This window comes from Mustela erminea, chromosome 9, assembly GCF_009829155.1.
Source record: "Mustela erminea isolate mMusErm1 chromosome 9, mMusErm1.Pri, whole genome shotgun sequence".
Lineage (NCBI taxonomy): Eukaryota > Metazoa > Chordata > Mammalia > Carnivora > Mustelidae > Mustela > Mustela erminea.
In genome coordinates, this window is record NC_045622.1 from 47,102,188 (window position 1) to 47,130,142 (window position 27,955).

A 27,955-nucleotide genomic window follows, 5' to 3' on the forward strand; every position below is an offset into this window, starting at 1 on the left:
AGTAACAACCACCCCAGCAGGAATAAACAGGGGAGGATCCTGCAGAACCGCCTCTCATTAAACAGTAACTGATGGCGAGGCCCTCCATTAGTGGGAGTGAACGTCTGAACACAAATGAGAGGGCCCCCGCCCAGCTGCAGAACTCTGCCCTCCACAGGTGTCAGTGGGAGCATTTGCAGAGGAAACAGAGAGCCTCAGTTTACTTGGGAACATGGTGATATGAAGGTTAGTTATGAGAACCTCAACAAAAACCAAGGGTACAAGGGAGGCATTTGGCATCTTTGGGAAAAAAGATGTATGCTAGATACAGCAGTTTGGCCACGAGTGCCCAGGGAACTCCTCTCTTCTGGGCACTCCTTGGACTCCTTGGACTCCTGGGTCGTCCAGCTGCCTATCACCACCAATCTGGCCTCTCCCAGAAGCTCAGCGGTTCTTAGAGAGACAATGGCTCCCATCTCCTGCAGGCTCGCTTCCTGCCATCTGGTAGGAGGTGGTAGTGGCCGTGGAGCTGGGCCAGGGCACAGCTCTGTGTATACCTGGAAGATAGAAGGAAGTTTTGCATTTTATGGGGAAAGGGGGAGAGTTGGGATCCCTGTGCTCATTGTTCATGGCACACCAGGCCTTCAGAAAGAACATATACACAAGGAAGCGAGTTAGGGTTGGTGATCCCTGGTCCCTGAAGCCGTGTGCATACAGGAACAGCCTGCTCTTGCCGGGAAGCTGGCCCCACTCCCTCTATGGGATGCTTGCTCAAGAAAGCACAGCAGACCTGGTCTGTCCCTGTGGCCTGGTAAGAGAGGCATGCCAAAAGCAAACGTGTCGAGTGACAGAGGACAGAGCAAACAAACAGTGACATGAAAGTCAGGGAAGCTCATGCCGCAACCAGGAGAGAGACACATGTAGTGAGTCAGAATTCTACAAATGCATGGTGACTGGGTAATTATGTTCCTCTCCTGTTAGGTGTGTGTGTCATCCTGCCCTTGGGAGCCTCCGAGTCTTCCGTGTTCACACAGCATGGTAACCTAGACTGCTGGGTTAGGATGTGTCCCAGTCACTTAATTATGTGCTTGCTTCTTGATACCTGCATCCAACTGAAAATCCCACAGGAGCAGGATCTCATAGAATCTCGGAAACCAACACAGACATAAATGCTCATGCTCATTTGATGAAGGAATGAAGGAAGGAAGAAAAAATGAATGAGTGAATTTTTTGGTAAAGATTCATTTATTTAGTTTAGAGAGAGAGAGCATGAGTGGGAGCAGCAGAAGGAGAGAGCGAGAGAGAATCCCAAGCAGACTCCATGCTGTGTGTGGAGCCCGAAGCGGGGCTCGATCTCCCAACCCTGAGATCACAACCTGAGCCAAAATCAAAAGGCAGATTCTCTTTTTTTTAAGATTTTTATTTATTTATTTGACGGACCGAGATCATAAGTAGTCAGAGAGGCAGGCAGAGAGAGAGAGGAAGAAGCAGGCTCCCTGCTGAGCAGAAAGCCCGATGTAGGGTTCGATCCCAGGACCCTGGGATCATGACCTGAGCCAAAGGCAGAGGTTTTAACCCACGGAGCCACCCAGGTGCCCCAAAAGGCAGATTCTTAACCGGCTGTACCACCGAGGCTTCGCTAGAACATTCTTATAATTACTATCTCACTTGCTCTGCTCCCTAAAATTCTGTGAGTTTGGAAAAGCAGGCTTTATTGACCCCATTTAATAGATGAGAAAGCAAACTCCGTGAGGCCCTAATAGCAGCTGGAGTTAAGTGGCAAAGCCTTCTCTCAGAGCAGAACTTCAATTTCACATCCCTGTTCCCAGGGAAGAATGAAATGAGCCAGTGTCACCTCCTGATGGGAGAGAGGAGACAAAGCTCTCTGGTCTAACTCTCTGGCTTTGTGGACAGGGACAGGGACAGGAGGCCTTGAGAACTAGTGGCAAAATAGAGACTTGAACCCGGGTGCCCCAGCTCCCAGCCCAATGTACTGTCCTGCGAACACACAGCGCATCCCTCTGCCTATCTGGGTATCAGTCCAGTTGATCTGGATGCTGGTACTGATGGAGTGACAGGTAGGGAAACGACAATAAGAGGCCTGAACAGACAGCATGGTGCCCACGTTGCTGTCAACCATGTCAAAAGTGGGTTGGGGGGGGGCGGGGGCAGGCGCCCACCATCCCAGCTGTGCCGGACCTGTTTTGGTCCTGGCAGCTGAGGGAGACACTGAATCCAAAGGAACCAGATTCCCCTGTTGAGCTTTCTCCTCTGGAGTCTCAGCAGACTTTTCTTCACTTAAAAAAAAAAGTGAGAGTGGTGCCTGGGTGGCTCAGTGGGTTAAGCCGCTGCCTTCGGCTCAGGTCATGATCTCAGGGTCCTGGGATCGAGCCGCGCATCAGGCTCTCTGCTCGGCAGGAAGCCTGCTTCCCCCTCTCTCTCTGCCTGCCTCTCTGCCCGTCAAATAAATAAATCTCTCTCTGTCAAAGAAAGAAAGAAAGAAAGAGAGAAAGAAAGAAAGAAAGAAAGAAAGGAAGGAAGGAAGGAAGGAAGGAAGGAAGGAAGAAAGAAAGAAACAAGTTTATCCTCCTACCATCTCACATGTATCACATTAACAGATATTTATCCCAATACCAGGAAAACCATGCTCATGACCACTGCTGCGGCCAGGAGTAACTTGGGTAAGAGGGAGATAGCCAGCATGGCGGCTTGGATATGGGTCCTGCCCTCCCACAGCCACCACTGAGACCCAGCCCACACAGCCTTCGTCCACTTCTGAGTCCATCCACAATACACAGTTTCCAGGACACTGCAGTTTTGACCCTGCATCTCTCTGGTCCTCCACCTGCAGGCTTTCTCTAGAGCATAAAATTTGTTCAACCTGCAAGGCAGCCCAAAAGTACCAGCCAAGGACAGTCTTCAGCCAATGAGGGACAAGAGCCTGGAAGAAGACTCCAGCTTCCGCACCTCGCGATGAAACAGTTTATCTAAATAATTGCCCAGGTGATAACTTATCTAAATAATTACCCAGGCATCTTTTAGCAGAATATATTTAACTTCCTGATACTAGGAGCCATAGGAGGCATTTTTTGGTGGTTTCTCATCTCTGAATGTCCAGCAGAGCAGATGACTGTTTGCAGGACACTGTAATCATAACAATGGTTCTCACTACATGCCAGGTGTTCTGCATTTCTCATCTAAGTCTTATAATAGCCCAGTCCTAACAGTATTATCATTCCTGCATGTTATGGATAGAAAAACTAAGGCGTGGAGAAATTAACTTAAAATTAACTTGTTCAGGGTCCTATAGCTGGTTGGCAGTGGAGCCAGATACAGACTTGGATCTGCTCAGGTTTGAAGGAACCCTGTGTGTTCTCTCCAACTATCTCACACTGTCTCCTGGAGCTCAGATTGTGTCCTTCCCCATACTGCATTCCAGAGAAAAAGGCAAGTTGAAATAGGAACCGAGAGTCCAGTTTCAAAGAAAAAGTCTATCAGCAGTGTCAAAGGAGCCTTCCAATTCTGTAGTTCAAAGCTCTGCGAGATAACATTCCTACATTTGTGCTTGCGGTCATAAAATCCTCTACACAGTTTGCTATTAAACCTTGGAAACATCTCTGATTCTCACCTTGCAATGGCCTGTTGATAATCTGTTCCTATTTGCCCCTCCTCACCCCTCTGTACTCCATCTCCAATGTACAAGAAGAACCAAAATGTCCAACCATTGTGAACTTTCTGGAAGAGGTAAATGGGTGACTAAAAGCTATATCTAATGCAGGAGTGGCACACTTTCTCTTCAGGGGACCAGATGATTTTGTGTGTGTGTGTGTGTGTGTGTGTGTGTGTGTGTGTGTGTGTATAATAATAGTAAATATTATCTGGTAAATGACAAGCTTTGTGGGTCACATATGGGTCTATCACAAGTATTCAACTTTGTAACATGAAAGTAGCCGTTGACAATAGCTTAATGAAAGAGCATGACTGTATTCACATTAAACTTTACAAAAAACAGGCTGCAAGCTAGATTTAGCCCTAAGGCCATAACTTCCCAGCCTTCTGACCTTATTGATAGAGACAAAGTCTGGAGAGTTTCATGGTTATAAAGCTTCAGTTTAGGAAGGAGAAGTTGTTCTGAAGATGGATGGTAGGGATGGTTGTACAATAATGTGAATGTACTTAACAACATTGACCTATACACTTAAAACTGGCTAAAAGTGTATGTTTTATGTTGTGTATATTTTAGTCAGTATTTTTAAAACATGGTTAAGGAAAGTATGTGTATAGGCAAGAAACTTGGAAACACAAAAACATTTGCTACATTGGGGTAGGCTGTGGGTGACTTTCTTCCATATGTTTGTTACTATAAAGTGTTTGCAAAGAATAAAAACTTAGAGAAGAAAAGTGGGCAAAGGACTTGAATAAACTAATCTCCAGAAAAAGATATACAAATGGCCGGTAAGCGCAGGAGAAGATGCTCGCATCACTAGTCATTAGGGAAAGGTGAACCAAAACCAGGGGGCATCCCCTCACGTCCGCTAGACTGGCTATACTAAAAACATGAATAAATGACAGGTGTCAGGGAGGGTGTGGAGAAACTGGAATTTTCATCCACTGCTGGCCGGAATATAAAATCATACAACTTCTTTGGAAAACAGTCTGGCATTTCCTCAAAAGCGTAAATATAGAGTTACCATAATGACCCAGCATGTACCTTTGTTCCTAGATATATACTCAGGAGAAGTGAAAACACATGTTCCTGTAAAAAATTATACATGAATGTTCACAATAGCATGACTTATACTAGCCACGAGTGGAAACAGCCCATCAGCTGAGGAATGAATCAACAAAACGTGGTGTATCTTTACGCCCCTCTCTCCCCTCTCCTCCCTTCCCTGCCATGAAACCAGCTCTCCCTGTCTTCCCATCCCCTTGTCGGAAGCCAGTGGCAAGATTCTGTAGGTTGACTGGGGAGACAAGAATGACAAAAATGGGTTTTAAGAGCTGCCAGCTAGGGCCATCAGCCATTTTGCTCCCACAATAACTCACGAGCAGAATTCTGAAAGCTGTACTTCTAGGTGACTCCTGGTGGCTAGCGTAGCTCTTTTTCATGACAGATCTGCCAACACTTAGGCCACAAATTTGTCACTGCTCACACTTCTTGGATGAAGGTGGCTGAAACTGACTTTATAGGAACCACTTTGTCACCTCTCAGCTCCTCGGCTCTCTGGGTGTCCTTTTCCTAGTCACGGAATGGCTTTTGAGTGGAAGCTTTTCTTCAAGACCCACCAGCCATGACCCTGTGCAACACAAGCAGCAGCAGTTGGTCAACTTCTCTATCGAAGCTCTGCTCACCCCAAGTCCTGACAAGTTTGGTGAAACCTCTGGATTACCCAGTTTTCTGCTCTCAGTCATGGATGTTGACAAGGACTCTGGTTAAGAAAGCAAGACTTTGCCTCTCTTTAAAGATTGTAGGGATCTTGAAATGTCGTTTATTCCATATCCCTGAGTTTCCATTATCTCATATTCACAGAGTATGCTTTCTTGACAGTATTTTAAGTTCTGGCAGCTACTAGTAAGTGCTCCCTCATGCCCTTTACAAAGTGCTTTCACATCAATTATTTCTTCACTGTTGCTCCTTTTTGAGTCAAGAATCAGGAGTTTAGTTCATTAAGTTCTCCCTTGTTATAAAAGTTCATATTATTAATTTCTCTCTAATCCCTGATTTATTCGAACCTCAAAAAAATTTTATAGTCATTCTGTTATATTTATTTCCATATGGTTTGTCATTTAATCCATAAATTGCTTAATAATGTTAAAATTTCTGTACAACTATCTTTTTTAGTTATTGCTTCTTATACCCTATTCCTGCCCCCTGAGTTCAGGGGGAACCTTGTTCAATTTTCCCCTCCCTCTCCAGTGAAAATTTAACTATGTGTAGAATTTGAAGTTGGCAAGTACTTTTTCTCTCAAGATTTAGAAAATACTTATTCCACCATCTCCTGGCCTTTATTGTTGACATGGAGAAATCTGTGGATTCTCTGTTTTTCCTTCTGACTGTACTTAAGATTTTTTGTTTAAAAACTTTATCTTTGGTGTTTTGCATTTTCAGTATAACGTGGCTATAGTATATATTTTTAAATTTTTAGTATTTTTAATATTGCTTGGGACTCATTGGGATTCTTAAATCTGAAGATGTCTTACATAAGTTTCAGAAAATTCTCAGTCATTATTTTTTAATGTTACCTATTCTCTCTCTCTCTTTTTGTTTTTTTAAGAGGTATTCATTTATTTTAGAGGAGGGGGGAGAGGTTAAGAGTGAGGGAAAGAAGCAGATTATGATTTTAAGCATTTAAAATGAGGGAAGCCCGATGCAGGACTCCACATGGGCTTCCACACAGGGCCTGATGCAGGACTCAAGGCAGAGCTCAATCCCATGACCCTGAGAACATGGCCTGAGCCAGAACCAAGAGTCATATGCTTAACTGAATGAGTCACCCAGGTGCCCCTACCTATTCTCTCTCTCTCTTTTTTTTTTTTTTTGAGCTCCAGTGTTTTTTTAAATGGGCTTCATGCCCAACATGGAGCCCAACGCAGAGCTTGAACTCATGACCCAGAGATCAAGACCCTGAGATGAAGAGTCAGGCACTTAACCAAGTGAGCCACCCAGGTGTCTCTTAAACTCCTATTAAACATATGAAACTTCCATCCTCCCCATTTAATTTTATATTTAATATAAATATTTATATTTAATAATATTTAATAATTATTAATAATTTAATTTAATAATATTTCACTGTATTTTCAATATTTTTACCTATCAGTGCTCATTTCTCTGTGCTCATAAATTAGATTGAATGCATGGTTTTAAAAGTAGTTTGTTGGTTGTTTTTTCAAAAAGATTTTATTTATTTGACAGAGAAAGAGAGCCAGAGAGCATAAGCAGGGAGGCAGAGATCGAGAAGGAGAAGCAGGCTCCCGGCTGAGCAGGGAGCCCAATGCGAGGCTCCATTCCAGGACCCTGAGATCATGGCCTGAGCCAACGGCAGACCCTTAACCAACTGAGCCACCCAGGCACTCCTAAAAGTAGTTTAAAGAATCTGTTTCACCCATCTACTGGCTTTTTAAAAAAATTACCATAGCCCTCCTTTTTCTAGAGCATTAATCATGATCTGTTTGCTTTTTGTTTTAGTTTTGTAAATCCTGCCCAGTACTTTTAAAATCCACCTGCCCGTTTTTTTTGCACAGTGCCTTTCTTTTCTTAGAATTTCAATTTCTTTTTTGTAATTCTTTATCTTTTAAAAACACTTATAGTCTCTCATATTCTGTGTTAAGAAATTCTTGGAATGCTCTCATTTTTGTTTGTTTCGTTGATTTTTGTCTTTGCTTCATTATGGATTTTAAAGTTTGTGATCTTTAGCTCATCTCCAGCCGGGCTTTGCTGTTAAAATCCTATACAGCTCGGGGTGAGGGAATGTTCCTCTGAAATGAGATTGTGGCAAAAGGAGTCAGGAGCCAATTTTTTTTTTTTTTTAAGATTTTATTTATTTTATTTATTTTGTTTATTTTTAAAGATTTTATTTATTTTTATTTATTTATTTATTTGACAGAGAGAGAGAATACAAGCAGGAGTAGTGGGAGAGGGAGAAGGAGGCTTCCTGCTGATCAAGGAGCCAGATGCAGGGCTCCATCCCAGGACCCTGGGATCATGACCTGAGCTGAAGGCGGACACTTAACACCTGAACCACCCAGGCACCTGTCAGGAACCAATTTAAAGAGCTGGACAAAGATGGGACAAGTTAAGCTTAAATAAGAATAATACCTGTAATTGACTGGGATATCTCATCTATGTTTAAAGCCATGAGTTATGACACCTTAAGAAAATGTATTAGTCTCCTTTGAAAGTGTACACACTGTATGTAAAGGTAACTAAAGAGTTGATAAGAAGTGTTTCATTATAGAAGAATTCCAACTAATAGATGAAGAAGCAATAATACAATGAGAAATCACTATTTTGTAATTTCAGCTGATGTTAATAGTTGTCAATGATCATCAGTGGGCTGCTAACATCACAGAGAATGCGAGATCCAACATGCTTTTAAAAAGAAATACACAGCCCCATTGTGGTCACTGCAACTTTTAACACAAACTTAAGAGCCCCGAAGTTTCAGATCTTGAATGCAAGGATATGATTTTAAGCATTTAAAATGTGGCTAGACCATTAAGTTTACTTTGTACCGAGTTATCAACAATTTTTTTAAAGGTAGTCCCAGAGATTGAATCATTTTCCTATAGCATACAGCTATACCATTTAAAAAGATATATCCTGTATCCTGGAGGCCCAGTTATTTGGGTGCACTAGAAATCTCAATGTGCTTTCTTTATGAGCTTCACAGTTTACAACCCATGCTTGCCTATTGAGTGACCACAAAGTGTCCACAGCCATTTGTATGGCAACTTCCTACTCCATCAGTCCTACTCCTGGGCATATAAATGCAGCTTTAAATGACCTCATAGAAAGAAATAGATTGAGAAAGAAATTTTAACACCTAAAGACATTAGCAGGACTTAGTTGAGGCAGCAGCAGAATTATGGCATATAAATGTTCTGTGAACCCAAGCAAAGTTTAACAATAGCACTTTATTATTCATAATCTTAAAGGATGCTCAGTAGCCAGATCCTTGGTGAGAAATAAAATCAGGACTTTAAAGAGAAAAACCCCTAGAAAATTCCATTGCAGTTGTCCTCTTCTGATTGATACAGTGAACTTTACTAGTTCCTTTCCATTAATGATGTGGGGACCTAAACAATTCAGTCAAAAGTCCTTATTTTTAATCCTCTCTGCCATTTGTTTCTGGTACACTAGGTTCCTGGGTCTTTTGTGAAAAGGCTGGGAATGAAAGGCAAAGTGTCACCATCTGAATAGAAATCAAGCATGAGAACTTATTACAGGCCCAGGTGAACTGGAAATGAAATAAACAGTCACTATACCCCAAACAGGAAACCACTAATTAGATTTTGTAGCTGAGCATAAATGCCTCCTAAGCTGCATGTTAATACAGAAACTCAGCATATATTGATTCAATTTACTTAAATCAAAGGATGCACTGGCTGGATGTGTCCCCAGAGGCTTAATTGTGCTAAACATCCTACATCAATGGTTGCATTGAAATGTAAATAATGCCGTGAGCCACCATTTGTGTCTACAGTGTTTTGAAGTCAGTCATTCTAAATTGGGATTTTTACCTTGGCCTTGGGAAAATGTCAAAAATGGCCAGAACTCATTCCTAGGTCAGACAGACAAATACATCTATATTAGTAAAACACAAAGCAGGCCCCTAACTTTAAGCCCCCAGACCCATCTGACAATTTGTTAATTAAGAAACTTCAGCCATGAAACAGTCCTCAGTAAGGGTGTGAGATTGACAAGCTTTAGGATTGCTGTCAGGTGACCAAAAGCACAAACAGGCTGGCCTGCTTTTGACAGTGTCATTATATCAGGAGAGAAGCAGGAAGGACCAGAAGAGAGCTCAAGAAGGACAAAAAGAAAGATGAGTAAATGGAAAGTGGGGAACCCTTTGCTTTGTAGAAATGCAACACAGGATGGTTGAACACATAGCACTTGAAGACATAAGCCCACACAGCCGAGTTCAATGACCATCAGAATAAACTGAGAGTCAGTCAGAAATACAGAGTTCAGATGATAGGGCAAATATTTTATATAGATACAGATATCAATTTATTTCCTTCGGTTAACTTTCTATCAGAAGATTATTCCATCAGAATAATCTGTCTCCCAGGATCTTCCAGGTCTGGAGAACAATGGTGACTACCTAATTTTGAAACTTACCCATACTACCCCCAACCCCCTGCCTCCCCTAAAAAATCTGTAAGGAAGGAGCTTGAAAGTGCCTGAGGCCAGAACTGGCAGCCCCAGGAAGCATTAATTTCAAGAAAGTATAAGATACTAAGAAAGGGGTGGCACTAGTTGGAGACAAGGTCATCAGTTATAGGAGAGAAATAATAGGGGTAAGTTAAGGGGTAAGTTCCTGCAGAAACAAAAGAAAATAAAATATGGCAATCTCTCTGCTTCAGAGCACCATTAGATGACAATATTTTCCATAAAAGAAAGTGCATAGAAGAGGTTAAAACTGATACAATAGGGTGCTCCTGGGCTAGAAACTTTGCCCATGAAATTAACTGGGGTAGAAAATAGACACATCCATATAAAACTAACATAAAAATGAAAATGAGAAAATACAAATCAAAGCATTTCCACTGATGAAAATTTTCTCCAAAACCAACCATAAAACTAAAGAAATCTGTAACACAAAATGCCAAGTTGAATCAAATAGTCTCCAACAAGGATTTAAGGCTATGGAAAACACCTTGGCTCAGACATAGAAAATTTAAGAATAAAAAAAGGGGTATAGGAGAAATGAAATGAGAGTTGACTGAACTAAATACGGAAACAGAAGAAAAGGACAAAATCATATCAGAAAAAAAATCAGAATCTGCCCTCCCATAAGTGTCAGGAATAGCCTCTTATTGGCCTCCATTCCTTCCCCCCACCCCCCACCCCACTCCTTCCCCAAGTCTTCAGCACCATCCCGCTCTGCCTCTTATGTTTATGAGAACAAGTTCTGTATCACTTCACCACCATTGCGGCCACCATGTGAAATCCTTAAGCGTCCTTGATCCTGGACCTTCCTTATATTCAGAATAAATGAGCTATTCACAGCATAATTTTATAGCATAATTTTATCTTTCCCTTACTTATGTGGTAAGGTACAGTATTCAGGTAAATGTAGCCAGTTGAAAAGAAACTCTTCTGAGTGTGCAGAAATATTCTCAATTGTAAACGTAGATTCCTGGGTTCCTACCATATTGTCCGGTATCTTATACTCTGGTTAGCCTGAGAAGATGATTTAAGGAACACTATGTAAAACCACACACATCCAAAGATGCAACATTTGTGATAGGTGGAATTCTAACCATGGAGATTTATTTTATGTTGGCCACTGTTACCATTCCACCAAAAATATTTGTCTATTATTGCGTATCTAAGGACATTCAATGTATTCTCCTACTTGATTTCAAAAAGAATGATAGAAGACAAGTATTACTATTTTCTGCCTTTTTCAGACGAGCAACTTAGAAGCCAAGTCCACACAATTAAGAGGGGTCAGAGCCAAGATTCAAAACCAGTTTGGTTTGGTTCCAGTATCCATGACCTTTCCCTCTACCAGTCTGCTCTGGAAAAATAAGAACTTGACATAAATTGTGCATCATGGTAACTTCTGACCCCAGACATAACCTTAGTTGAGAGCTATGCATCTTGGAAGGTCACACAACTATCTGAAAGAAGGGCATGAGGGGAAGAACATCCCAAGCAAGTTGAACTTTTGAACAAAAATTTAAAAGTGGACTATAAGAACAATCAATAGATTTATCCTCATCCCCAAGGAGACAGAAATGTAGGAACAGTATATTTAGACAACTCAGTAACACTAAGATGGAGTCTATCCTTCAAAAGAAGAAAAAAATGGCAAATTTCATATATCTTGGGAAGAAATTTTCTTTGAAAAAAATCCAATGGAAATTTTTTGAACTAAAAAAAATAATTTAGACCAGAAACAGCAAAACCAAAAAATAGTAGTTTAGACACAGATGAAAAGAGACTTTGTGAATTAGAAGGCAGAATTTTTTAAAATTACCTGGAATGTGGCACTGAGAAGCAAAAGGATGAGTAATAGAAAAGAAACATTAAGAAAACATGGAGAATACATACCAAAAGAAAGTCAAACATAGATCTCTTAGAATGTCCAAAAAGAGGGGTGCCTGGGGGGCTCACTTGGTTGGGTGACTGCCTTTGGCTCGGGTCATGGTCTCAAGGTTCTAGGATTGCCCCACATAGAGCCCTGCATCCACATCAGGCTCCCTGCTCAGTGGGGAGTCTGCTTTTCCCTCTGCCTCAGCCCCTCCCCCTGCTCGTGCTCACTCTCTCTCAAATAAATAAAATATTTTTTAAAAAAAGAATATACAAGAGGAGAAATTAAAATAAATGGAGAGAGAAGAATCTTCAAGATTATGGTTGAAATTTTTTGCAAATCCAATAAGTCTGTGTTCTCATATTTTAAAAGTTCAAGTACCAAGCAAGATTTTTTAAAAACATAGTACTAGATATAATCCAGTACAATTTATGCAGATGAAAGTTCAAGTAAAATATTCAAACCTGCAAGAAAATGAGAATTGATTGGCAGGAGTGAAGACTAGGAAAGGCTAAGGGAACATGATGTAGTCTGGGTAAAAGATGGTTGGGCAAGACTGGTCTCAAGGGAATTGTTGAAAAATTAACTGATTCATAATATGTTTTGCAGGCCCAAACTAACAGAATTTTATTTCTTTGTCTAATAAAAGTACTCACTATGTGCCCACATTCCACTATTTGCTAGAGGTATAGCTGTAAACAAAACAAGTGGAATATGAGAGAAAGGGATTAATTAAGTCTGATTCTTACATTTGGAATTTAAGCAGCTGACTAGAGAGTAGTACAGTTTCATAGAGTTGGGGGTGGCAATTAGCCTTTATTGAGCCCTCTTAAGACAGATACATGGTAGATGTTTTATTATTAACATTATCTAATTTAATCCTCACAATAAATTTATGAGATACATATTTTATCCCACTATTTTATGTACAGAGAAGATAAATTAGTCCAAGACATCACAATGAACTAACCCAGTATTTAGACATAGGTCTGTCTGAGGCCATACCATAGCAAACAGCTTTATGATTCACAACTTGGGTTGCTTAGTTGGTTAAGCTCCTGACTTTAGCTCAAGCCATGATCTTGGAGTTCTGGGTTCAAGCCCTGTGTTGGGCTTCCTACTCAGTGGGGAGTCTGCTTCTCCCTTACCCTTTTTGCCCTCCCTCCTTTCCTCTCCCTCTCTCTCAAATAAATAAATAAATAAATAAATATTTTTAAATTGCAAAATGTTTTCATACCTGTGCCTTGATTCACTCTCACAACAATCTCATTCAGGTGATAAAGAGCTCTCATCATTTTCCTCGTTTTATGAATAAGAAAATTACAGTTCAAAAAAGTTCAGCAACTTGTCCTAGGTCATGCAGTTAGTAAATGACAAGTCTTAGACTCATACCCAGGCCTCTCCTTCTCCACTATCTGTAATCTCTCCAGTATACCTTGACAATGTCACCAAAACCAGAGCCCAAGTAATTTCAGAGAGGGCAGTGTGATGGTGTTCCATTCCTGACAGGGAGGAGACCCTAAAAAGAGTAAGAGGAGGAGAATAAGGAGAAGGAGGAAGCAAATTTACCAAAAATGGATAAAGGCACTCCAGCTTCTCATAAATCACTGGTTCTCCAAGACTGGTCTCTCAATTATTAGCACCAGCATCACCTGGGAACCTACTGAAGATGCAAATTCTCGGGCCCCACAGCAGACCTATATTAGAAACTCTGGGCATAAGCTTGGCAATCTGTTTTTACAAGCCCTCCAGGTTTTTCTGATACAAGGCAGAGTTTGAGAAACACTGTCTTAAATCATAATCTTCCCAAGACTGTGCCCCTTTTCTAGACCAGGTGAGGAAGCCCCAAGCAGTCTTGAAGTCAACTGCTCCTATTTTTAACAGAATAGTGTGGAAATGATGCTTAAATCTGACACTGAAGCCCATAATGAAGCTTTAGGAAAGGAAATTCAAATAGAGCTTACTCAATAAATCCTTACCTAGGATATCTAACCTTCTAAGCTCAAGGTCTGTAATTTCATTTTTCTTCCGAATTTTATTGTCTTACCTTTACAGCAAGTTTCTGCAAATGATCCTTCCAGGAAATAACCAGGCTAACTCCATGCAGATTTAATTAGCATATTGATGTGGCCTCCAGAATATTAAATTAGTAGTGTGTCATCATATATTCATACTTCTGGACACTACTTTTTTTTTTTTTAAGATTGTATGTATATATGTATTTAGAGCGTGAGCAGGGGGAGGGACAGAAGCAGAGGGAGAAGGAGAGAGAATCCCAAGCAGACTCCATGCTGAGTGCAGAGCCTGACAGAGGGCCAGATCTCACGACCCTGAGATTGTAACCTGAGCTGAAATGAAGAGTGAGATACTTAACCGACTGAGCCACCAGGCACCCCCCTATTTTAAAGATTCTTGATTTCCTCACCTTTAAATTACTAAACTTTCAAGGTTGTTGTGAAGACTAGGCACAATATAGTGTTTGTCACCAGTATGTGCCTAATAAATGGCATCTAATGTTTTGATATTTTTAGCTTAATCATTTGAATCTAAATTTCCTAAATGGCCCCAAATAAAATTTTTACTCTAATAAAACTATGAATAGCCTAAGAACATTATAGGGACCTAAATTTTTAATTTTAAGAAACTCTAAGGACAGGAGAATAAGCACAGTAAAAAAAAAAAAAAAAAAAAAAAAAAAACCCTTGTATTTCCCTTTTTCTTAACCAAAAAACAGCAAGTTGGATAGTTCTTAAGGGCTGTAAGTTGTTACTATCTAAGTGAGCATGGAAGGGAAGGAACCATTAACAGAATGGTGCCAGTAGAAGAGAAAGTGCTCACAGGGTGGGGCCTTGAGGACTACTAGGAAAATGAGTGGTTTCCATCCTACCGGTAATGCATGTGTATGAGCTCAGTCTGCCTGCCTTGTAATCTGGGCTTTCTAGCGTGTGTTCTTGTGCAAGTCACTTAATATTTCTGTACGTCATCTCTAAAACAGAGACCAAGTAGCACGGAAATTGCCCAGCACATAAGACTAAAGTGTCTCTGATGGTTTCGTGTGATCCAAGCACCGTCTAAGTTTATATGTACGAACATGTTTGACCCTCAGGACAATCCTAGGAACTTTCATCATTTTACAGCCAAAGAAACTAAGTACAGAGAAGTTGAGCAATTTCTCCCCAGGATCCCATAGCTAGTCAGTTGCAGGCCCAGGATTCAAACCCAGATAGTCTGGATCCAGAACCTTCTTTTCATCTACCTTATGTATCTCCCTTGCAAAAAAGAGGAGCAATTATTACCACCACCACCGCATTTTCAGATGACGATGAAGGTCCTTGTGCAAACTCTACAAAACAGATGTTGACAGGTGTTCAGAACACAATGTCAGGCCCAGCTCTCGAACTCTATCCCAGCTCTCAGCAACTTTGAATCTATTGGAGTAGATAAGATACATAGACAGAGGCCAGAACTTGCTCACTACTTATCAGATGTACAAAGGAAAAGAGGAGGAAGGGAAGAGAGAGAGAAGGAGCCTGTAGCTCTCATTTCCTATAACTTCTTTCACCTTTTTCTCAAGCCCTCATCCCACTCATGTGATGGGGGAAGGATGTGAGGGGGAGTTGGAAAACTTAAAACTTCGGGGAAAATGTGCTTCTTCCCCTTGTCTCCTTCCAGTTCCTGCTTCTAGAACCTGCTGTTCGTTGGTTGCGTGATTAGCATCCCGTAGGCCTTTCTCTCACTAAAGTTGAAGAGTGACGTCTTGCTCACTAACGTGGCCTACCTTGGATCTCACTGGAACCACTGGTCCTCTCAGGCATCTACAACTGCTTTGAAGTCACGACTGTGCGGGACTGGCTCTGCCCTTTGCTATGGTGTCTCTTCGCTTCTGTTACGGACAACCCCTTTGGCCTTTGGAGCTCATCAGCCAATATCTCCAAAGGACCCCACTGCCTGAGACGCACAAAGAACTTCTTGATCCCCTAGGATCGTAGAAAACTAAGGCCAAACTCTTGGGCACTTGTTTTAACAATTCCTACTCTCCCATCTGAGTACTTTGTAGACAAGGAGGCTATGGGAAATTCTGGACTTCTCTTTGGGGTTTACAATGCCTTCGGGTCATGTGTGAGGAAAGCAGGTGCCAGATCATATGTTTTCTGTCTTTAAGCTTCTGTCATCCCATCTACTGGTCTACCACCATCCTATCTGATCCCAGAGAAACGGGGGAAGGTCATTTGTATCTGCCCTTCGCCTCCCTTCCTGACTCCCCTCTTTCACCCAACACCTTCTGAAAGGTCTTCTGATTGCCTCTTCCCTCGAGGAAGGGATATTCCTTATGTCATCAGCTCCTCATTCCAGCCTTTCGGTCTGCCCTATTAAAAAAAAACATTATGGGAAAATAAGCAGAATTTTTAAAAGGCAAAAATATAACAGGAGTTGCTTTGAAAATATTCTCTCTGACACAGACAAAGCAGTGAGTTGTCAAAGGAGGTTGTGTGAAACACTTGATAAGGTGCTTGAAGTTCAGAGGAATTCAAGGAGGGAGCAATCAGCAAAGTTAAGATAATCCAGGAAGGCTCCCTGAGGCCATTCGGTTTCAGGCTGAGTCTTAAAAATTTTCTATTCTTTGGACAAATACAAAAACCTGAAGCTGGCACTGCAGGAGGGGAAGAGCAGGTGAGCAGTGGCCTGGTGTGTGGAAAGCTTCCTGTGCATCCCCATTTGGAAAGAGCAACATGAGGCAAGGTGAGAGAGGGCATTGACGGCCAGCTCGCGACAGACTTTGAAAGCCAGACTAGGTGCAGTGAAAAACATTGCCCTTTTCATCCTTGCAGGAACTCCAGTAGGTAGGCAATTCCTGTATCTGCATTTTACAGACGAGGACAGACACAGGGGCTCCAAGACATTCAATGGCTTAAGACCAGACAGTTGGTTAGCTGCAAAACTTTTGGTCACCAAGTCTCAGTCTTCACACAGACAAAATGACCAGCCAGCACTTCCATCTTCCCCCACGATGTCTTGGTGAGAAGTTGGTATCCATATACCCGGAGTCATTTTCAGACGCACACACACACACACATATGCACATGTACGTGTACGCACAGAGTTAGTCTAAGGACAGCACAGACTCTTCAGCTTAGACTTTCCTCTTTGTTTTGTGGGCATGGCAGATACTGTGGGTGCTGATGGTTGAAGGCATACTGAATCTTCTCCCCGACATTTCCACAGTATGTAGTTTTCTAAGCAAATCCCTTTCCATAGGCCATAGGCTCTGAAAACATGACTACACGAGGTACAATTACGTGATGTTGCTGTTCCAAGCCCCATTCAATTTACTTGGAAATGCCATTAAGAATTGCTTCTATCAGAGTACAGGCCTTGCAAGTGAGAAAGGTCTGTTGGATTGTTGCTCCAGCTGATGGGCCATCATTGCTTTAGGCCATGGAGGGAAATCAGGCAAGGCGGGGAGGGCAGCCCGGGGAGAGGCGAGAGGCTTTGGACAGGGCATGTGGGGAGGCTCCCAGACACAGGAGCGGTGGATAAGGGGCTCAGCAGGGACCAGACTAAGTCGGAACTTCCCTCCCAGCCTCCAGTCTGGGCTCCCAACTGTCTTTATGATGACTAAGACTCTCAAGGCAGTTCTCCCTCTGTATTCAACATCTTTACTTGGAAAATTGATAAAGGTCTAGGCATCCTTGAAATGTTCACACGCTAAGTTTCCCTTAGTCTAATTCTAGACACTTCATCACAATTAAGTTAAGTATGTCTATTCTCAATCCCAATCAATTTCTAGCATAGATGTGTGGACTGTTTGATTCACGTTTCTTCTTTCCTTCTCACTTCCTATTTTTAGCTTTTTCTCTTCAACTGCTCTCAGGAAATGGGGCAGAATTCTCAACTGACTCAGTATCTTAATGGACTCCTGCTTCTCCTGCTCTTTTCTTGTTTTTAAACCTATTTACTTAAATTATGTAATCCTCGCTATAAGAACGAGCCCTTTCTTCTCTAAATCCTGCACCAATGGATTCGAGACAATGAGCAAAGTGTATTAAATGTCAGTACTTTTCAGCAAATATTCGCCCTGGGGTGTCCCACCCAGGAGGCCATCCTAGGCCTAGGTGCTCACAGGCAGGCCGCTACATGAACTCCGAGCTCCCTCCAGCTCTCAGATTCTATAAGGCAGGCCAGTTCCACTGGGTTTGACAGAAGCAGTAGCTCAGCATTTTCCTGCCTCATTTTCTGCACTGGACTGCATATTGAGCTCCTTTCCAGTCTCTGTCCCCAAGGAGAGTCACTGTCCAGAGGGGTGCACTGGCATATTATTGCTTTTTCTTAACTTTTGAGCAACTTGTTTACTTGCCACATCAAATTTCTATTTTATACCACACCCCCCTGCACAGATGGTCCTCAGAACACATTGTTTTCCCACACCTTTCGACATTTAGACATTAATCTCTCTGCCTGAGACACTGCCCTCCTAGAAAACCACCCTTGGAAAGCCTTCCCTAAGTATCCCCGCAAGAGTACAAATGCTCCTTTGTGCTCTCATCATACCTTATCCCTGCAGCCCACTTTTAAGGTAGTCTTCATACTGGAATAGAATCACTCGTTTGCGTATGTGTTTCAAGAGATGCTGAGGTGTGGGAGAATAGGAACTGTATTAGTCAAGGTCTCCAAAGAAACAGAACCAACAGGATTTGTGTATATATAGAGAGAAAGTAATTTATTTGAAGAAATTGGCTTATGTTATTGTGGAGGCTCGGCAAGTTGAAAATCTGATGGGGGGTATGGTAGGAGTTGACAGGCTGGACACTCAGGAAAGAGTTGCAGTTTGAGTCTAAAGGCAGTCTGCAGTCTGCCGTCGAACCAGGAAGAGGCGATGTTCTCTGGCTCAGGGAAAGAGGTCAGCCATTCCCTCAGTCAAGGCATTCAACTCATTGGATGAGGCCCACCCGTATTAGGGATGGCAATCTGTTTTACTCAAAGTTGATTGATGTAAATCTCATCCAAAAACACGCTCACAGAAACATCCAGAATAATTTTTAACCAAATATCTGGGCCTCAGGCCCAGACAAGTTGATTCAGAAAATTAAGTATCTCAGGGACTTTTTTTTCTGCCTTTGACATCCTCAAGAGCCAACAAAGTCTCGATAGAATTTTCGTTGTCTCAGAGACTTGAAACATCCAGGGTAGTATGGCGGACACATTTCTTTTGGACTTATCAGTAGACTTACAAAATACCCTTTTTTGAAATAAAGATTTTATTTATTTATTTAATCATTCATTCATTCATTTATTCATTCATTCATTTATTTGAGAGAGAAGCAGACTTCCTGCTGAGCAGGGAGCCCATGCTAGTGCTCGACCCTAGGATCCTGAGATTATGACTGAAGACGAAGGCAGACACTTAATCAACTGAGCCAGCCAGGCAAATACTCTCTATAAAGTAGCAGTATTCTATTCAGGAACTGATAGAAAATCTGAACCTGTAGGCAAAAATGTTAGGAATAAATCCCATTAAGACAAAAATGAGCCTCTGTCCAGAGATGAGAAAGGATATGTCATGACCAGGTGATATATCCTCTTTCAGCTGGTCCTTCTTTAAGAGCCCTGAGCGGCAATAGAAATTTATCTAGCAAGGACCTTCAAACTAATCCATGGGTACAGTCTGCACCTTTTCTGCCATTCCTGTTACTCTTAAGCCACATGAACCACGAGTAGACACAGTAATTGATGGAGTTTTGTCCAATAAATTCAGAGAGGCCACATTCCCACTTCCTCATCCTTTGGTCTGTGTTTGACTCCTTAAGCCTTTAAGTCCCCTGGATGCAGAGGGAGAAGGGCAGTGGATTGGCAGTGCCATTGTAAACTGTACCAAGATTATACTTAAAAGTAACAGAATGATATCATAATATAGAGACCACATGTGGGCATTGGATCCAGCCAGCAATAGAAGAAAATACTACTCAAGTTGCTCAAGGATTTTATTTATTTATTCCAGCCCCTTGTTTAATGCCATTAGTGAATTGAGTACTACTTTGGGTCTCATTTTTGTGGTTTTAATGTAGCTGCATAGTTTTCAAGAAGAGCAAAGTGAATGCTTATTCATTCATTCAAAACACATTTATTGATGCCCTATGTTAAGCCATGAAGATGAGTAAGAACCAGCTTTTGCCTTCAAAGAGCCTGGTAGGTGGAGGCAGCTAACTACAGATGGCTTGGGAGGATTATGTATGTTAACAAAAAACTGGAAACTAACCAAATGTCTGCATTAAAGAATAGAAAAATAATTAAGAAGTAGGCCCATAATCCCTAAACTTCGGAAACTGAAAGTGACTTCATAACTTATTTGGCAGCAGAGCCTGACATGAAATAACATGAAGCTATTTAGTGTCTGTATCATTCCTCTTAGAGTAAATACTTTCTACATTTTAACCAGAAATATTCCTGTGTTTGATTACAAATGTCTGTCAAGACCCTTTTTGGAAAGTTATGTAATTGATGCAATATATATCTTATTACCTTTCTAAAAGTAACCCAAAAAAGCTTTATTTGGGGCATATCTGGTGGCTCAGTCAGTAGAGCATGCAAGTCTTGATCTTGGGGTTGTGAGTTCAAGCCCCACGTTGGGTGTAGAGCTTAAGAAAGATATGGAGGGAAGGAGGGAGTGGGTGAGAGAGAAGAGGAAAGGCAGAAAGGCAGACAGCCAGGCTATATTTATTTAGAAACATATCTGGTCCCAGGGATTTTTACTAAAGCCTGAGACCTGTATACTCATACAATGGGATTCTACTAGCAATGAAAATGAATGAGTTATGTATCAACACGGTTCAATCCCAAAGGCATGCTGAATGAAAGGACCAAGTCACAGAACAAAACATTCAGTATGATACGTGTTTTCTGAAGTTCAAATCCTAACACACTTAACCCTGTATGGCTTAGGAATATGCATGTTTTACCAGTACATAAAATTGTAACTAAAAACAAAGAAGCCATAAACACAGATTCTGAATAGGGGTTCCTCTGTGAGGGGGAGGGACCCACAGTTTAAAAGTGATGGAATAGTTGGTGCATTGGCAGAATTCTGGCACAAATGTTTCAGGAAGGGGCACCTGCATGGCTCAGTCAGTTAGGCGTCTGCCTTCAGCTCGGGTCACAGTCCCAGGATCCTGGGATGGAGCCCCGCATCAGGCTCCCTGCTCAGTGGAGAGCTTGCTTCTCCTTCTCCTTCTGCTGCTCCCCCTGCTTGTGCTCTCAGTCTCTCTCACTGTCTCTCTCTCTCTCTCTGTCAGATAAATAAATAAATAAATAAATAAATAAATAAAATATTTTTAAAAATGCTTGAGGAAGTCACTGCAGGCAGGATCCCCACTTGGGGCCTGTGAGAGAGAGCATAGGAAGAGAGCCAGTTGGGGTAGGAGATGGAGTCTGGACTACTGTAGTCCTCCTACAATGGCTTCTTTGCAAAACTGTTGTGTTGAACCCACGTCTAACTCGACTGGTGACATGGTTTTCTAAGTTTTTCTTTCCCTTCGCCCTAGTTTTAACCTCACATGCCCTGGTTAGACTAAAGTGGAGTTGTTTCAGACAGGAGCTGGCACTAGGGGAAGGGCTAAAAATAAAGTCTCGGTTGTTTGGGGAGCTCTGATGAGTAGGGATGCAGTTAATCATCTCCACTCACCAGGAAGCCAAGGTATAATTGATTCATCTCTAAGTTTGCATTCCTGATGTTATGAGCATTTCAAACAATTTATGAGAATTGCTAATGAGAATGCAAACCAACTTGATATTCAGCACAGTTAGCCTCATTAAAAACTCATCACAATCTCTACTCACAGTCCCCCACCTCATTCTACTTTTGCACACAGAAGCTGCCTCACTGGATCTGACTGTGATGAGTGGAGCCTGAGGATGAAATTGCAGAATTCTTAAATGTCATAAACTTGACAGTCAGATGGCAGTGCCCTCAGTAGTGCTTAGGGAAGATGTAGATGTGATTAGGAACAGTAGGATGATGGAAAATACTATCACATATCCTCATGGTAACTCACTGCAGATTTTCATTCTTCTGTTTATCCACTCATTCTTTCCTTAGACAATGTTCCAGGCGCTGCTCCAGACACCACAGGTTCAGAAGTTGAATGTGGTCCATGTCCTTAAAAGTGCTCCCTGTTAGAAATGAATACAAACAAGAGAATAGATGATTATAAGCATTATAATCAGTACTGTTATAAACACAAGGGCCACCCCCTGGACAATTCTATAGAATAAATAGACTGCTGTTTATTCACAGAATAAAATTGACTGTGCTCCTCGGAGAAGTATGTCAAGGGTTTTGCTAAAATACAAGGAGGTACTGGGCAAGGACAGAAAGTCTCCATTAGAAGATGGTATTGACCTGAGTTTTGAACAATGAGTAGCAACTGGTCGTGTGAAAGGAAAAGGGGAGAGAAGCATGAAGGAACAGTTTTGTTCTTCAAGAAATAAGGTTTTTTCTTCAGCTTGAATTCTTGGACCATTCCTTTCATTCTTGAGAAATTTTTAGGTGTTAAGAGTAATTTAGGTGTTAAGGTGTAATTTCCATTTGGACGAGAGAAATTTCCTCAGGGTCTACCAGACCAAGTATATATAAGTATCCTGGGCAATCTTGAAGTTAAAAGCCTCTTTGGGAACAAATAAATGTGAAGAATAATAAAAATAGCTTCTCTGAACTTGAATGCCCACTCTGCACCAGGCCCTAGATGGGACACTTGATAAATAACCTTTCAATGAGTCCTTGCAAAAACGTGAAGTGCTGTGCTTTCTAGATGTTGCAGCTGAGGCTCAAAGCAATTGTTCACCTGCCCTAAGTCACAGAGATAATAAGTGAGGGACTTGTTTTGTTGGATATCAAAGCTTTGCATCTGAGAAAATGAATTAAGAAATAGTAAAGCTTTAAGAAGCCCTACAAAGGTCTCGCTGTTGGGGATCCCTCTCCTTGTAGCTGTGCAGGAGAATCTAACCCACCTGTCACCTCGCATGACCCACTGAAGGACCCACGTCTCCTCCCATAAATGTAATCAGAGTAACATAATAGTTTTAAAATTGTATCCTTTTAGACCTTTATCTCAAGTGAAGCACATTTTGAGAAGCATTTCCAACACTGCTTTACAGGTACAAACCATCTGAATAACTTCCAAAGAAACCACCAGACAAAAACTCAGCTTCAATAACTTAATTAGAAGTTATTGCGTGTAGTGGATTTTATTACTGGTGAGACTTTGATAAATAGGTCCCACTTTCTCCAGGGTATAACAGCAGAAGCCTAGAAAGGACATTGCCCTATAGCTCAAGGGAATAAATAAACAGCATTGATACGGAACCACAGTACCCTCCAGCATAAACAACAAAAATAAGCCTTGGCTTTCTCTTTTAAAAATTCTGAACCCTCGCTTCAGCAAAACATTTCTGAATCAGAAGCTTGAATAAAAAGACGTCCTCCTGTAACAGTTAAGGTTCTTGAGAGAAACAGAACCAATAGACTGCACATATAGAGAAAGCAAAATTTATTTTAAGGAATTGGCTGGTGCGATTGTGGGGGCTGGCACTCCCAAATCTGCAGGACAAGCTGGCAGGCTGGAGACTGAAAGAAGAGATAGTGTTGCAGTCTTGAGTGTGAAGGCCATCTGGAGGCAAAATTTCTCCTTCCTCACAGGACCTGTCTTTTCTCTGAAGGCTTTAAACAGATTGAATGAGGCCCATCTCATTATAGGGCAATCCTCTGTACTCAGAGTCTACTGATTTAACTGTTAATCATATCTAAAAAAAAAAACACCCTCACAGCAACATCCAGACTGGTGTTTGACCAAATAACTGAATACTACTGCCCAGCCAAGTGGACACATAGAATCAACCATCACATCTCCCATTTCCCAAATCTTTGTAAATGGCAGGACCTCACAAACGACTGCCCAAGTAAGAAACATGAAACCTTTGAGATCCTTTCTCTTCCCTCACCCCGTATACCCGACACTATCTCCCAAAGATTTCTAGACTTAGCTCCTTCCTCCTCATCCCTGTGCCTCCCACCAAGCAAATGCCTCCTACCTGATTTATTAAAATGGCTACCCAGTAGGTCTTCTTGCTTCCTTCTCTTACATTTTGAAACCATTACACTCATTTCCCATCTTAAAATGCTTCGATGATTCTTCATCGTTTTCCAGATAAAATCCAAGCTCCCTAAATCATGACCTCCAGACTCCTCATGATCTGGCCCCTGTCTACTTCTCCTGCTTCATCTCCCACCTCTTAATCTTACCCCAAACCTGGACAGCTACTTGCAGGTGCCAAACACTCCGTGAATTTTTCATATTATGGTGACAGTTCACATGCTGCTCCCTGTACTAGCAATGTCTTGTTCATCTGGCAAATGCCTGTTCCTCCATTATCACATCCCAAATTTCCCTTCTTCCCTGATCATGCCCACCTTTGCCACCCACACCACGTACTATGCATAGTAACATTCTCCCAAGTTCCCATGGTACCTGGTTTATACTTTTATTGATCACATTTCATATACACACAGTGTATCTTCATATGCTTGTCATCACCATTAATATGCCATCTTACTAAAAGATTAGATTTTTATCTTTGTTTATCTTTGTACTCAGTTCAAAAGACAAAGCCCAAGACAGTGCCCATCACTTAGCAAATACCTAACAAATGTTTGCATTGGCCTTTTTGTTTGTAATCATCTCCTTCTAGAACTAAACCCCTTAAAAATGAGAAAAAATAATTGCATGTTTGGTTTACCTCATGCCTGGCATAATGCCCCATGTATAGGAGATAATAAAGAGTTGCTCAATGAGTGGGCACCTTTGCTGTTAAATTTAATCATCTCAATCTCAAATAGTCTCTCAATTTTTCTTCTACTGAAGTCTTCAGCTAGGTAGAAAGGCTCTTGTTGGCAGGAACTGGTCTTCTACTTCTTTGGTAGCTCTTTCCTCTCTTTACCGCCACCCATCCTAGGGCAGGTACAATATTGGACACATGCTAGAGACTCAACTGATACTTGCTGATTAAATGATGAAGAGGTTTTACATCTACTCTTGTGTGTTTTTTTCTCTGAGTCAGAGCTTCCTTGTATCAAAACTTATCCCTGAATCCTTTATAGTGAACTGTCGAAAATCAGGTCAAGTGAGTCTATCCAACGTAGGCCACTCTGTCCAGGAGAGATGGAGTTCACCTCTCTTATGATTAACCTGTACACGTCTCAGGAAGGCACACATCCATTCTCTCCAAGAGGATTATAGTTCATCCTGATGCTCAGATGAAGGATGAGGGCAGGGAGAGTCAGATGGAAGAAAGCCTCTGTGGAAGAAGAGAGTTCGGTGTATCCTGGGATTAAAATGAAGCCAGAGCTTCATGAAGTTGTGGCTTCATCTGGAACCAAAAAGTAATAGCTCACCCTAAACTAAGTGACTCACTGGTACCTCTTGGGCAAGCATCACCTGGAAGGTAATAAGCCCTTTACATCAAGAGTCTTTGATCAGACTTCTGGGCAGCCTAGCCACATGCACAGCTCACGATCTGGACTTCCATATCTCATTCCCACTTTGATGCCTCACTTCTCTATTCCATTTGACTGTATCTTCTGTTTCCACGTCCAAGGCCAAGCCTGTAGGATCTACAGACAAATATGACTTCTTCAATGTGACCCTCTTGAATGTGGTTTTATAGGATAAGCAGTGTATCAGAATGAAAAGAGCAGGGGCTATGGATTAAAACAGATTTAATAATAGCCACTCCATAGATAGTGTCTTAGTCTGTTCAGACTCCTATAATGAAATGCCATAAGCTGAGTGCCTTTTAAACAACAACATTTACTTCCTATTGTTCTAAAGGCTGGAGAGTCTAGGATCAAGGTACCAGCAGATTCAGTGTCTGGTGAAAACCCACTTCCTGGTTCATAGATGATGCCTTCTTGCTGTGTCCTCACCTGGTAGAAGGACTAGGGATATTTCCGGGGTCGCTTTTATAAGGGCATTCATCTCATTCATGAGGGCTCCACTGTTATGACTTCAGCACCTCCCAAAGGCCCCACTTCCAAATATCCTATTGGCCTTTAGCTTCAACATATAAATTTTAGGTGGACACAAACATTCAGACCATAGCAGGGTATTTTTGTGTTTTAGATGAGATAAACAAGAGTAGTTGTTATCATCATCATTCACCCCATTCTCCATCTGTATTTCTTGGTCCTCCAGCCTAGGGGTAGATGGGCATAGAGCCAGACCCAGCCAATTGTCCCATCCTTTCCTTCTGGCCACAGTAATTAGTTGACAAATGGGCATGTGGCCCAGCCATAACAAATGAGCTCAGTATTTATGAGGTTTAAAAATGGATAATGGGAGATTAAGTCTCACTTTTCTTTGGAGTCATAAGCTTTAAGAATGATATAATACTCAAAGAACAAACGCTATAACCATCTTTACCACCACATAGAAAGTCCCTGGTTGATAATTAAGCCAAAGACGAAATCTAACCCAGACATACAGGGACTTTGTCTTAATATGTCTGAACTTCAGAATCCAACAGTACCTAAAGCCAGCTCTGCTCATAGATTTTCTAGTGCATGGACAATATATTGTGTCTTTTTTGCTTAGTCTAATTTGAATTGGGTTTTCATCACATGCAACAAAGTATAGAGCTATCTAGAAGGAGTGCATGTCCCAGATTCCAAAGGTGAGCAGTAAGGGAAAAGAATCCAAGCTCCTACTTACTACTGTTTTATTTTGTTTTTCTCAGATCAGGTACTATGTGGCCTTTCTGAAAAACTGTACTTTCTAAAATTTACTGAATCATGCGTTATTTATCAGGAGGATATATAACAGGAAGGTTGAATGGAAGTTTTATACAAAAGGATCTACAACATTTCTCAGCTAACAAATCAGAAAACAGAAGAATCATGTCTATAGATCCATCCATCTGTGTATCTGTCCTGGTCTGGTCAGGAAAACAGAAACCACTCTAAGCATTTCCACTCTAAGCATGAGGGACCACCTCATGATTTATCCTGATATTCAGAGATCTTAGAAGCCATGTAATTCACCCCCAACTTTGCTTAGAGAGAGAAACTGAGGTTCAGGGAGAGGGTGGGGCATGACAGAGGTAGAGCTCTTAGAGCCACATTCAAGTCTAGATTGCTATCTAGCCACCCGTCCCACCAGAAAAAGGGCAACCATGCATTTTCAAAGCCACCAATACTACCCCTGAGAAGCACAGACAATGTTAAGACACTAGGCTTTAAGTATGTCCTTCTTGCATGCTGTGACATCCTGAGCAGGTGACTTACCTTGCTCCTCTAAGCATGACCCCCAGAAAAGCAGCCTCAGCAAGACGTGGGAGGTTGTTGGAAATGTAAACTTTCAAGCCCCACACCAGACCTACTGAACCTAAATCTGATTTTAACAAGATCCCCAGACGATTTATGTACACATTGAAGTTTGAAGAATATTGGCTTAAGTTTTCTGAGCCTCAGTTTCTTCATCTGTTAAATGTGATAATACTACCTACCTCGTGAGATTGTTCCAAAAATGATCAGTAAGGTATGTCATGAACAATAAGACGCCTTGACTTCAAAGTTCTGAGATTTTCTTCAAGAAGGTTTAAAATTCAGCCATCTGGCAGCATTAAAATGAAGGAACTCTCCATACATGGCTTCGATTTAATTCACATAACTTATGGTAATGACTACAGCAGAAGCTAGAAATTATTCAAATTAAGAAACAGTGTGTTTAGTTGCTGGTTTGGGGTGGAGACTGCCTGGCTTTGCTCAATCCCTAGAGAGGCGATGTGGAGCAGGGAATTCATCCTCACTCACCTTCCGTTTCTGCATCTGTGAAGTGAAGATAATGAACCATCAGGTAGTGATGAGAATTCCATGAGATAATCCATGGGAAGCACTTGGCACAGGGCCTACCTAGCACTTGGCATGTCTCCAGAGACGACCAGCTGCCAAGACCACCATCACCCACTTTGTCACCATCATTCACAATCATGTCCTCTATTATGATGCCCAATGACTGTGACCTGGGAAGCTCTCAGCACAAACACTCCTAATGAGAGATCGCACAGGAGCTTCTCTCTGACATGAATAATCAGTTGAAAACTTCATTTTCCTTCTATAAAGATACACTTACCAGTGGCAAGTGGATTTCTCAAGATCAGATTTC

At 41.6% G+C, this 27,955-nt stretch overlaps 1 long non-coding RNA gene across 2 annotated transcripts; it reads right to left on the reverse strand.

Annotated features, from left to right (window-relative positions):
• LOC116600185 lies at positions 1-27,736 on the reverse strand. Of its 2 annotated transcripts, none has more exons than XR_004289541.1 (3): positions 27,604-27,736; positions 21,794-21,911; positions 1-536 (listed from the first exon to the last, which is right to left on the reverse strand). It is a non-coding gene; the product is annotated as an uncharacterized LOC116600185 (long non-coding RNA). The 2 variants fall into 2 exon arrangements; XR_004289542.1 differs by lacking the exon at positions 1-536 and adding an exon at positions 15,986-16,114.
• Between the last annotated feature and the right edge of the window lie 219 nt (positions 27,737-27,955).